Source organism: Antrostomus carolinensis, unplaced genomic scaffold (assembly GCF_000700745.2).
Source record: "Antrostomus carolinensis isolate BGI_N321 unplaced genomic scaffold, ASM70074v2 scaffold9111, whole genome shotgun sequence".
In the NCBI taxonomy this organism is placed as follows: Eukaryota; Metazoa; Chordata; class Aves; order Caprimulgiformes; family Caprimulgidae; genus Antrostomus; species Antrostomus carolinensis.
The window spans coordinates 34,571-45,207 of NW_010296326.1; the positions used below are offsets into that span (position 1 = coordinate 34,571).

The 10,637-nt window shown below is 41.5% G+C and overlaps 1 protein-coding gene across 1 annotated transcript in view; it reads right to left on the minus strand.

The window, feature by feature from the left end:
- The window catches only part of ABHD12 (abhydrolase domain containing 12, lysophospholipase), a 24,430-nt gene extending 13,842 nt beyond the window's left edge, over positions 1-10,588 (minus strand). The window contains exons 1-4 of the mRNA XM_010178239.2: positions 10,467-10,588; positions 6,871-6,976; positions 4,325-4,444; positions 1,483-1,513 (exon numbers count right to left, since the gene is read on the minus strand). The gene's annotated coding sequence lies outside the window, so the exon portion shown is untranslated. The remainder of the gene's footprint in view (positions 1-1,482; positions 1,514-4,324; positions 4,445-6,870; positions 6,977-10,466) is intronic.
- Positions 10,589-10,637: the final 49 nt, after the last annotated feature.

The window sequence follows — 10,637 nt, forward strand, 5'->3', positions numbered from 1 at the left end:
AAGTCAAAAGAGGTTTCAGAAGGCTAAAAAATTCAGAAGCCCAGGTAGTGTTTTCCTCAGTTCTCCCAGTAATGTGGGGAAGACTTTGGAAGAAACAGGCAAGGCCAGGATATCAATACCTGGCTCCAGGACTGGTGCCTCCACCAAAACTTTAGGCTTTTAAACCCTGTAAGTGCCAGACAATCCCATTGTGTCATAAGTCAAGCAAGCGGGGCAGAAGACCAGTGTGGCTGAACAGGGAACTCTTCATGGAGATCAAGAAGAAAACGAATCTCTAGAAGCAAGGTCAGGCTTTGCAGGAAGATTACAGAGCTGTGGTTCATATATGCAGGGAGAAGACACAAAAGGCCAAAGCTCAATTAGAGTTGAAACTGTCCAGTGTTGTGTCAGGTAATGAGAAGGGGTTTTTTTAAGTACGTTAATAGGAAGAGGAGGTCTAAAGAAAACATTGGACCAATACTTGTTGAAGATGGTAATCTGACTAATAGGGATGAAGAAAAAGCAGAAGCATTCAATGCTTTTTTTGCCTTGGTCTTTAATCATACTGACAGACCTTGGGCTGCCCATTTCCCTGAGCCAGAGGCCCATGAGTGCAGGAACACTGACTTTCCATTTGTGGACACTGAAATTGTAAGGGACCAGCTGTATCAGCTCAATGTTCACAAGTCCATGGGGCCTGATGGGATTCATCCCAGAGATCTGAAGGAGCTAGCAGATGGTATGGCAGGAGAGGTGATGTCATTGCTCTCTGCAGCTTCCTGAGGAGGGAAAGTAGAGAGGGAGGTACTCATCTCTTTTCCCTGTTATCAAGTGACAGGACACGTGGGAATGGTTCAAAGCTGCATTAGGGGAGGTTTAGACTGGACATTAGGAAGCATTTATTTACTGAGAGCGTGGTCAGACACTGGAACAGGCTTTCTAGAGAGGTGGTCGATGCCCCAAGCCTGTCAGTGTTTAAGAGGCATTTGGACAATGCCTTTAACGTGCTTTAACTCTTGGTCAGACCTGAACTGGTCAGGCAGTTGGACTAGATGATCATTGTAGGTCCTTTCCAACTGAAAATAATCTATTCTATGATAGTGACTATATAGAGACTGGTAACATATGAAAGAATACTCTCAAATGGCACCTTAAATTAGTATAGTAATATAATCAATCAAATTACAGCCGTGATTAAATAAAACTTTTAAATTTTCCTATAAACTGCGTTGTGAAAGTATTCTTGGCAAAAAACCTGGTTAGCTCAGTTGGAGCTGACAGTTAACAACAGAAAGTAAAAGACCTTTGAAATATCTTTGAATATGGTGAAGTGTGCTCACAGCTTACAGACTCCTCTTTCCCCTACATGCTTTGTATCTAGAGGAGACTAGTAGCCCTAAGCTTTCTGCTTGTTGGCAGAGGGCTGTAATGAGCAGTCTTCTCAAGTCTGTACACATTTGATGTGTTAATGCAACTGCTTGGACAACACATGCAGCCACTTACCTTGTAAAGCTCCACGCGGTGATCCCCTCCTCTGGCCAAAGTGATTCATGAAGAGAAGAGGAGAAAAACACCAAACAAACAAGAAAAACCACATGTGAACATTTAAGCTTCCAGAAACAGAATTTTCCAATTGCCTCAGGCTTCCAATTTAACACAAACATGTCAAACATAAGAAACACTGTGGAGACAGCAAGGCTTTGCTGAGCTATGCAGGACATAGTTTTGAAGTCAATTTCTCCCTATAAACCTCCTCTCACAGCAGGTGAAGACAAACTTTTCAACCCACCCTCCTATCTGTCTTTTCCAAAGCCTACAGTACATCCAAAAGAGCCTGTCCCTGTTGGTTTTGCAGACCCTGCTGCCCCAGTCAGTAATCCCTGCTCTCCAAGGTGTGACGCTCTCAGCAGAACTCACCACGTTAACCCAAGCAGCTGGCCCTTGGATTTTCTCACCTGGCTCCGAGGACAGGGACAGAAAGGACATGTGCAAAAGACTAAGCAGAGAAAACCAGAGTTGAACATTGTAAATTAGTCCAGGGGAAAAATGTGCTTTAATGTTTTTTGGTTTTGTTTTTGTTTTCATAAATTGAAATATAGACAATATAATGAAAAGGAGAGTGAAGGTGCCATTAAATGGCATGCTTTTAAATATATCCACAACATGACATGGCTAATCCACACTCAAACTTTAGTCTAGTATTGATGTAAGAGTAGATTTATTCCTGCACTCATATGAAAATTCTAAAACATCTGCACTACCACTGGTTTGGTCAGTGCAGCCTCTAAACCAAAATGCCACTTTCCAGACCTCCTTCTAAGAACACGTGCACTTGCCACCCAAAAGCTGTCAGCTCCAACTGTACTACAAAATACCTGATGCAGCCAAAAACACTCAGGGCAAAACGCAAGGGGGTGCTTGTAAGTTATTTTGAATCATCTAAGTCTGAAGAAGATTATGAGGATGACACACTTGCTTGAATGTGCACACATTGGTGCCTTTTCATGCATTCCTCAAAGTGCAACAGAGGAATGTTTTTCTAAGGGGATCAAGTAAACATAACATTTTTGCCTCAGCTCCAGACCATTCAGGCAAACCAGAAAGCCAAGGCAGTGCCTTTTACTTATGGTTAATAAAGCAGCGCTTTGACAAGAGACTGAATACGCAGTGTAGAAACATACAGCAATATATATTAAAGCTGAAATGGCAAAACCAATACACCTCCAGCTTCTCCAACAGACAGAGTACAGCGAAATGTGAAATATGTAATCCATAGCTCAGTACTTTATCTCAGTAGCACTTGGGGAAGCCAAGAACTAAATCTAATCAATAAGCACGTAACAGATACTGGTTCCAAATTGCCACCATTAAGCTCCAGAATAGCTTCCATTAGTATAATTTGCTACATCCAATAAAAGCAAGAAAACAAGTAAAGCAGTATTTGAAAAATAATGTAACAATTTGATTAAACCTTGTAATGCATCAGCACAAGAAGACAAGGTCGGTTTCCAAAAACCCATCTGCTCATGCATTTCCTGGCTCACAGCATGCATCTTCCACATCATGCCCTCGTACCAAAAAAACAACACTCCTAAGAAAAGAATTTAGATGAAAAAGAGCAACACTCCTTCGATGAAAAGGCTAGTGAACCTTCACTACCAGCATGGCTAAAACTGAGTTTCTTTGCTTTACATCATAGAACTTGTATTTCTGCAATGTTTCTGTTCCTGCAGAGTATCTAAGAGCAGACATCAGCTTCAAAAGAACATGCTCTGGTACTCAAAACTCAGAAAGGGGCTGACACTCTTTGTAAGATGCGTATTAGTAAGGAAAAAAACCATGTTCTAATAAATGAACTAAAGCGCTGTATCATGCAGAGATGAGGCAGCAAGAACACGATTCTGAGAAACATCCAGGAAGTTTCACACCACGCTAATGGTTTTTAGCATCCAGCAACTAAGTCTAGAGAAGCAACCTACTTCTTTAGCTGCTACACACGGTCAACCATAAAATTACAGATTTTAGAAACGTTCCTGTTTCAGAAAATATCCCGTACGTACGTAATAATGACACGAGATCAGCACATTACCTTTCTCTTTCCTTCTGATTTTCCTTCCTCAAAATGTGTTAACTACTAACATAAGCTCATGAAAAGAACTGGAAAGTTTATTTAATGCATGTAAATCACACATACAGAAGCACTAATACCCATGTCTTGATTCAGAGACCACTACACTGAAAAGAAGTACTTTTCCCTACTGGTCTACTAAGTGTCACAGCCTCCTGCCTTCTCCAGAAGATACAAGGTAAACTACAATATCAGGTATCTCTGATAACTGCAATAAATCTATTCCCACATTCAATAAATGTAGAGGCATAATTTCTTAAAACATTATTTCCTTTTTAAAAGGAAAAGAGAAGCACCAAGCTGGTTTTGGATTTTATTTTGGTACTCATCATAGAATAATCTGGGTTAGAACGGACCTTTAAAGGTCATCTAGTCCAACCCCTCTGCAGTGAGCAGGGACATCTTCAAATAGATCAGGTTGCTCAGAGCCCCACCCAACCTGACCTTGAATGTTTCCAGGGATGGGGCTTCTACCATCTCTCTGGGCAACCTGTGCCAGTGTCTCACCACCCTCATTGTCAAAAATTTCTTCCTTACATCTAGTCTAAATGTAAGTGTCTAAATCTCCCCTCTTTTAGTTTAAAACCATCACCCCTTGTCCTGTCGCTACAGGCTCTGCTAAAAAGTTTGTCCCCATCTTTCTTATCAATGTGTTGAGACTGCGGCAAGCGAGGAAAACACAGCACGAAGCAAAGCCATCGCTGTTTTGTGCCTCACCTTGTTCCCGCATTGCCATGCAAGTAAAGGATTACAGGATGGCTGGAACCCAAAGCATCTTCAAACCACAACTGGTCCTTCCCTCGGGCATTCTTCCATAAGGCTGCAGGTACCGTGTGCCTGTATACAGAAGGAGAAATTACATTGTCCTGTTGCTACTCAGTGTCTGCCACTCAGATTTGAGTTTTTCTGATCAACTCATTAACTCAGGATTGCACACCTCACACACGCTCTTCATAAAACTGTCATGATTAGCTCACATATTTTAAAGGCAGTGGCTATTGTTATTTCTACATTTTCACCTCCATCACTGTAGCCTCCAAAACTCAGGGCTGTGTAAGGCATCAAACTTCACAGGCAAATCCAAAGTACAATTAGTGAACTTCCCACTGTTCTGGATAAAGATTCTCAGTTCTTCAGCTTTTATGGCACTTAATTACTTCAATTAACATACTTATACACCATAAACAAGATTCACAGCTAGGTCAGCAGATATTCAGAATAATCAAAGTCAGCAGGTTTTGGAAAGAATGTTCAGTGAGTAAGAGGCATATTTGACCTCATAGTAAATCTGAGGAAAATTGGGGCTCAGGAGCTGATGAGAAGATCATATAATTTGTTGTGAGACACCAAGTTCTTGAAGGTTCATTTTAGTTAGAAAAGCTGCAATCTAGAAAAGTCAGGTATTTTTAACTCACAGCTGTTTTTCTGTAGATAATGCAGCTGGGCAGACTATTAGGAAGAATTCAACACTGGTGAAATGGAAAGAAAGGAATGACAAACCAAAAAGAAGGCAGGCATTTACACTGGATAACTACTCTAGAAGACAAACACTGAAAGTGAGTACATGCCCATAACCATCTCAAATTATTGAGAAAGCGGCTAGCTAAAAGCTGTCAGAAGTAACTTAAGTACTTATGTGCATTTCTCCTTGGAAGAAAGACAAACTCCATCTACCACATCTTCCTCTTAGATGGAAAGCTCACAGGACAAACCAACATGGGGGAAACAATGTAAAAAGTCTACTTGCACGCATGCAGCCAGCAGACATTGAGTTCTTGAGGAGGAAAAAAGCCCCAATAACTGTAGGACTCAACTTCTCCAAGTGTTCTGCCTCAAGATTTTTGCAACAAAGATTATGAACAAAGCAGGCTGAGAACTTTGTTTCAGAAGTATACCAAACACGAGACCTTACACTGGCATTAAAGCAAGGCTTCAAACTTTCCTGAAAACCTCTCTCCTAAGTATCAAGACAAATGTCATGGACTCTGAACTGCCACCACAAACTGAAAGTTCTGTTTTAGTAAAGATACACAGTAGACTTGTAAGGGAAACAAAATAAAAATCTCAAGATTGCAATCTAAACTTCTTCAACAACTTAGCATGTAGACTTTTAATAGTCCAAGTGAAGAAACAAACCATTATTTATCAGCCTACCATGGAAAGGATGAACTTGCAGCTTCTAAACATGTCTTTCACCAAAATTCACTTGTAGGGAAGGAACCATCATTATGTAGCAGGATATCACTGTCCCATTCAAAAGGTTATATACTCTCAAGTGAAGATAAAATCTCTACTGCATTAGTGGACACATACAAGTTACACACACATAAGTGAAAACTCCAAATCCTACAGCTTACAGATCTAACAGCACTGGCTGTATCAAGGAACAGCCCCCTTCCCTCCACACTGACATGGTGTCCAGCCTTTTTTTTCAGGTGTTTGCTGCTCTGGCATACGTATTCAAACCACAGGCACTTCTTTTTCTTCAAAGCTAGCAGGAACTTCTCTGTGGCTTTGAAACTTCTGGTGCTGAGTAACAATAGAAAGTGATCATGAGAAACAGATGCAGGAGCTGGTTTGAGCTGGTGTAATAATAGGGGAAGTACTGAAAGCAGACCTTTTCAGACAGAGAACCACTCATCTGAGCTGATTCTGGGTAACAAGGAACTAAAATGAATTGCCCTTGCCTGGGATCAGAAAAATCAGAAAATCATCTTCGCAAGGAAGGAATCACAAGTAAGCTCTGACACTGTCACTTGTGTTGTTAAAAGAGAGTAGACTGCGTGTTCCGTTCTCACCCACTCTTCAAACCTTACATATGTTTTATACACAGAATATTCTCCCTCCTACTCTGAACACTTTGATCCTGTTTTCCTATCTTCACCCACATTTATTTTGCAAAACAAAATATGAACAGCAGTTGAATGACAAAACTTCTAACTCCTTGGGTCTCATCTGATAGGGAGGCACGATCTTTGTAGCAATGCAGACCGGTAACCTCTATGATTCCATACTATGAAGTTTCTCAACGCATAGGTTGTCCAATTGTGCTTCATCCACTACTGATCTGAGTTCAGACAAGCTCCAGAGATCCACACACTTTTCAACATGAACTCGGTCACTTGGCAGAGGAAAACACAAACACCCACAAATCAGAGCAGGCAACGGTTGTCACATGTGCAAAAATACTGGATAGGCAACGCTAAGAACAAAAAGAAGGACAAAGATGCACAGCACATACTGCACAGAACAGGGTTCCTTACCAGACTCCAACAGTTACATCCTCCTCTGGCTGCAGGTAATAATTACAGGTGTGGTTTAAACCTTGATCCTGTGGTCTTTTCAAGTCAATGAAATATGGGACCCTCACTGAAATATAAAGAAAGAAAGAGGGGGGGGAAAAAAGCTAATATGAAATCTTTTAATTTTTACCTTTATTTTCTTACAAAAGTGCTTTACCAAGGCACTGGAGAGTTGTACAAACTGGTCCACTGTGCTGGGAAGATCTCACTCTTTTTGTGTGAAAGGATGAACTGGCTACAGCTGTGACTAAAATATGAACATCAAAGAGAGCAAGGTAAGAAGATATAAGAGACCATCAAACAAACAGGGAGCAGGCTAAAATTAAGAGGTGGGGGAGACAGACAAAGCTTCCTGTGACACACATTTAACCATCACTACCCAGTCTGCTTTGGAAATCTCCCAGACACAAGACAGTTGCTCCTGCTGCATCAGTAAGGTGGGTTATCTGATTTGGCAAACCTTTTACTGATTGCGTTGTAGCTGCAATGGAAATTACTGATGGGACAAACTCCCTGGGATAAAGGGTGCATCCCAGAGCTGTAATGTGTTTCAGGATGACACACGGCCTCAGCCTCTACAATACAACAATCTAAATACTGCATTATAATAGCAGACACCACATTGCTCTTGTCCTGTAAGAGGGAGATAATTGATGTTAAACACTGTCCTCCTGAGCCTTTGAGGAGGATAAGCAGTTCGTTAGTCTGCTCTCCAAAGACTATCAAATAATTGCCATATCTCCCAGACACTGCAACATTTAAAAGAGATCATGTTAGGCTGGAAACTTTACCTCTTCAGGATCCCTGAAAACAAAATCATCACACCTCAGTTCACTCTTCCAAATATTTTATGTTCCCCGACTTATAAAACACACAGTTGTTTGTTGCTTGTTATATTCAACGATTCAAACATGTGCAACACAGGCTGCCCAGGGAGGTTGTGGAGTCTCCTTCTCTGGAGACATTCAAGACCCATCTGGATGCCTTTCTATGTGATGTCATTTAGGCGCCTGCTCCGGCAGGGGGATTGGACTAGATGATCTTTCGAGGTCCCTTCCAATCCCTGACATTCTGTGATTCTGTGTGAAGTCAAACATCAAACATTTTCAGCATTTTATTTTCCACTGCTTGGTCCACAAGCTACATTTTATAGACACTGCGCAGTAACGCTAAATGAGGGGATGCACTTAGTCTAAATGCTTCCTTTTCCATCACCAATGCTGCCCCTCTAGGCAGCCTCTGACACACCCAATACCAAGAGAGACACTACAGAGATCTACTGACAGCATTGAGCTGGTTTAAGGACATTCTTCTCCCAATGATTCAGGCTTTTCCCATAAGCTTGAACATCACTCCAGCAGAAAGCAGGAAGTCTGTCTGCTTGAAATTTAGTGGCATGACAATTAACATATCAAAGTTTTTGTGCTATCAACACACAAAGAAGCATTCGTAATGGAGACAGTCAAATCTTCCTTCAGTTACCCCCCAAAAAAATCACTAAATGTTCCACAAACATGAAAACCAACAGTTGATGTTAACCTGACAAATCTGGCACCTTAGGCTGTGAATCTACACTTGTGCAATTTTGTTTACTCTTACGCAAAAACATGTGGAAGGGTCCCCAACAACACATGCACCCCACCAGAGCCACACTGGGTCACTGCGCTGTCCCTGCAGAACTCAGCGATGCTCTCACAAGGGTGGTGGATCCTCCAAGAGGACAGCAAGTTCTGCAGTCGAGGCCTGGACAGGCACAGAAGTCACTTCTACCAGTGTTCTGGGAAAACTATTCAGCTTCTTTGTGCCTTGATTTTCCCATTTGCCAAATCTGTTGTGACTTCCTTGCCAGATTTTGTATTACAAAGGTACGAACCACTACAAACTATTACAAAGGTACATACCAGAGTTAGTGATGGGGCCAGGTAAGGATCTACCTCAAAGCAAGGAAATAATATAGAAATACAGGCAAATTTTATGTATGGCATTTATCACTGGGATGGTCCATCTATTCTACACACACAAACAGATTGTCATCATCATCATATAGGCATACATCACATGGAAATTTAGCACATCAAGGGGTTTTTTTTAGCAATGTGTTTCAGAGCTATTTGCAACACATCACATGACAAAAATCATAAAATCATAGAATGGTTTGGGTTGGAAGGGACCTTAAAGATCATCCAGTTCCAAGCCCCCTGCCATCAGCAGGGACACCTTCCACTAGACCAGGTTGCTCAAAGCCTCATCCAACCTGGCCTTCAACACTTCCAGGGAGGGGGCATCTACAACTTCCTTGGGCAATCTGTGCCAGTGTCTGACCACCCTCACAGTGAAGAATTTCTTCCTAATATCTAATCTAAACCTGCCCTCTTTCAGCTTAAAGCCATTTCCCCTTGTTAATCATACTGATACACTAAATCTGACCTAGTCTGAAGTGTCACTCTCCAGCGGAGAAGAATCACTCAAACATGCCAATGTATTTCTAATAAGTGTGTTAGAATGCACTTTGTATTAAGGCAAATAGTTTTTCATGGGAATACTGTCACAAGTAAAATCTGACTGCCACTATACAGAGCAGTGGGAACAACGCTGCAGTGACATTAGTGCAAGTACTAGTGTAAGAAAGTGTTACAGGACAATTGTTTCGGTCACTTGGGAATGAATAGAGGTAGGAACTTCAGGGAGACCTAGCAAAGCTCTGCAAGGGCAAATTAAAATCATCACTGAAAAAGCAAGGTGATGAAAATGGAAGTAACCTGCATTATTGACATTACCCAGCTGTCAGATCTGACAATCAAGGCACAAGCGCTGGACTGCACGTGCACACACTTCACAGTGACCATGATCCAAGGTGTCAGAATATACACAGCATGCAATCAAAATTATGGGAGTTATATAAAAGCAACATATCCATAGTTGGTCCTTCCAGCTTTTACAATGAAAGGAATTTATTTTTCAAAACTTCATTACAAAAACACAAGTGAGGTTTAAAAGACAAATTTAGGTAACAAAGAATTCTCTCTCACACAGTGATGCTCCATGATTTTCCATCCTGTGGATGCTCAGGCCTCTCTGGGCAACCAAGGAGCTGAGACAGCTCAAATACAAAAGTTAAACAGACACCAAAAAAACCCCATCAATTTAACTGTATGAACAGGCCTCTTTTGTCCTAACCAGAACACTCCCCTTAAATGCTTTCCAGGTGAAGTGTCACTGCCTGGAAAACAACTCACTGGGTTTAATTTCACTTGCTTGCTGTCTATTCACACAACTTTGCTGAACCCTTCAGAAAAATGCATTTAACATACTGCACAGTTTTCCTGAAGGAGACCCTTTCAGCGGGAAGTTGCCTTCAGTTTGGTCACTGTGGGGTGACCAAACACCAGAAGAGTCACAGAGAATGCTTTCTAAATCATAGTTTGGAGAAATTAGAACCTGTGAAAGTTCTGTTATCCTTTAACAAGCTGTACACATTCAGGGTGAAAGCGAAGGCAGACATGAAAGACAATCCTCCCCTTCACCCCTCACCCATCCCAACAGACTGAGTCACTTACCAAAGTTTAGGAAGACCAGCTTTGCCTGAATAGTAGGGCAAAGTTTTACTAGAAATGGAATGGCTATGTACACTCCCAGCAACCAGATGATTAACTTCCGCAATCGAAACCATAATCCGTATCGCCTGTATTAAAAAAAAGAGAGAGAGAGAGAAAGACAGAGCTGAATAC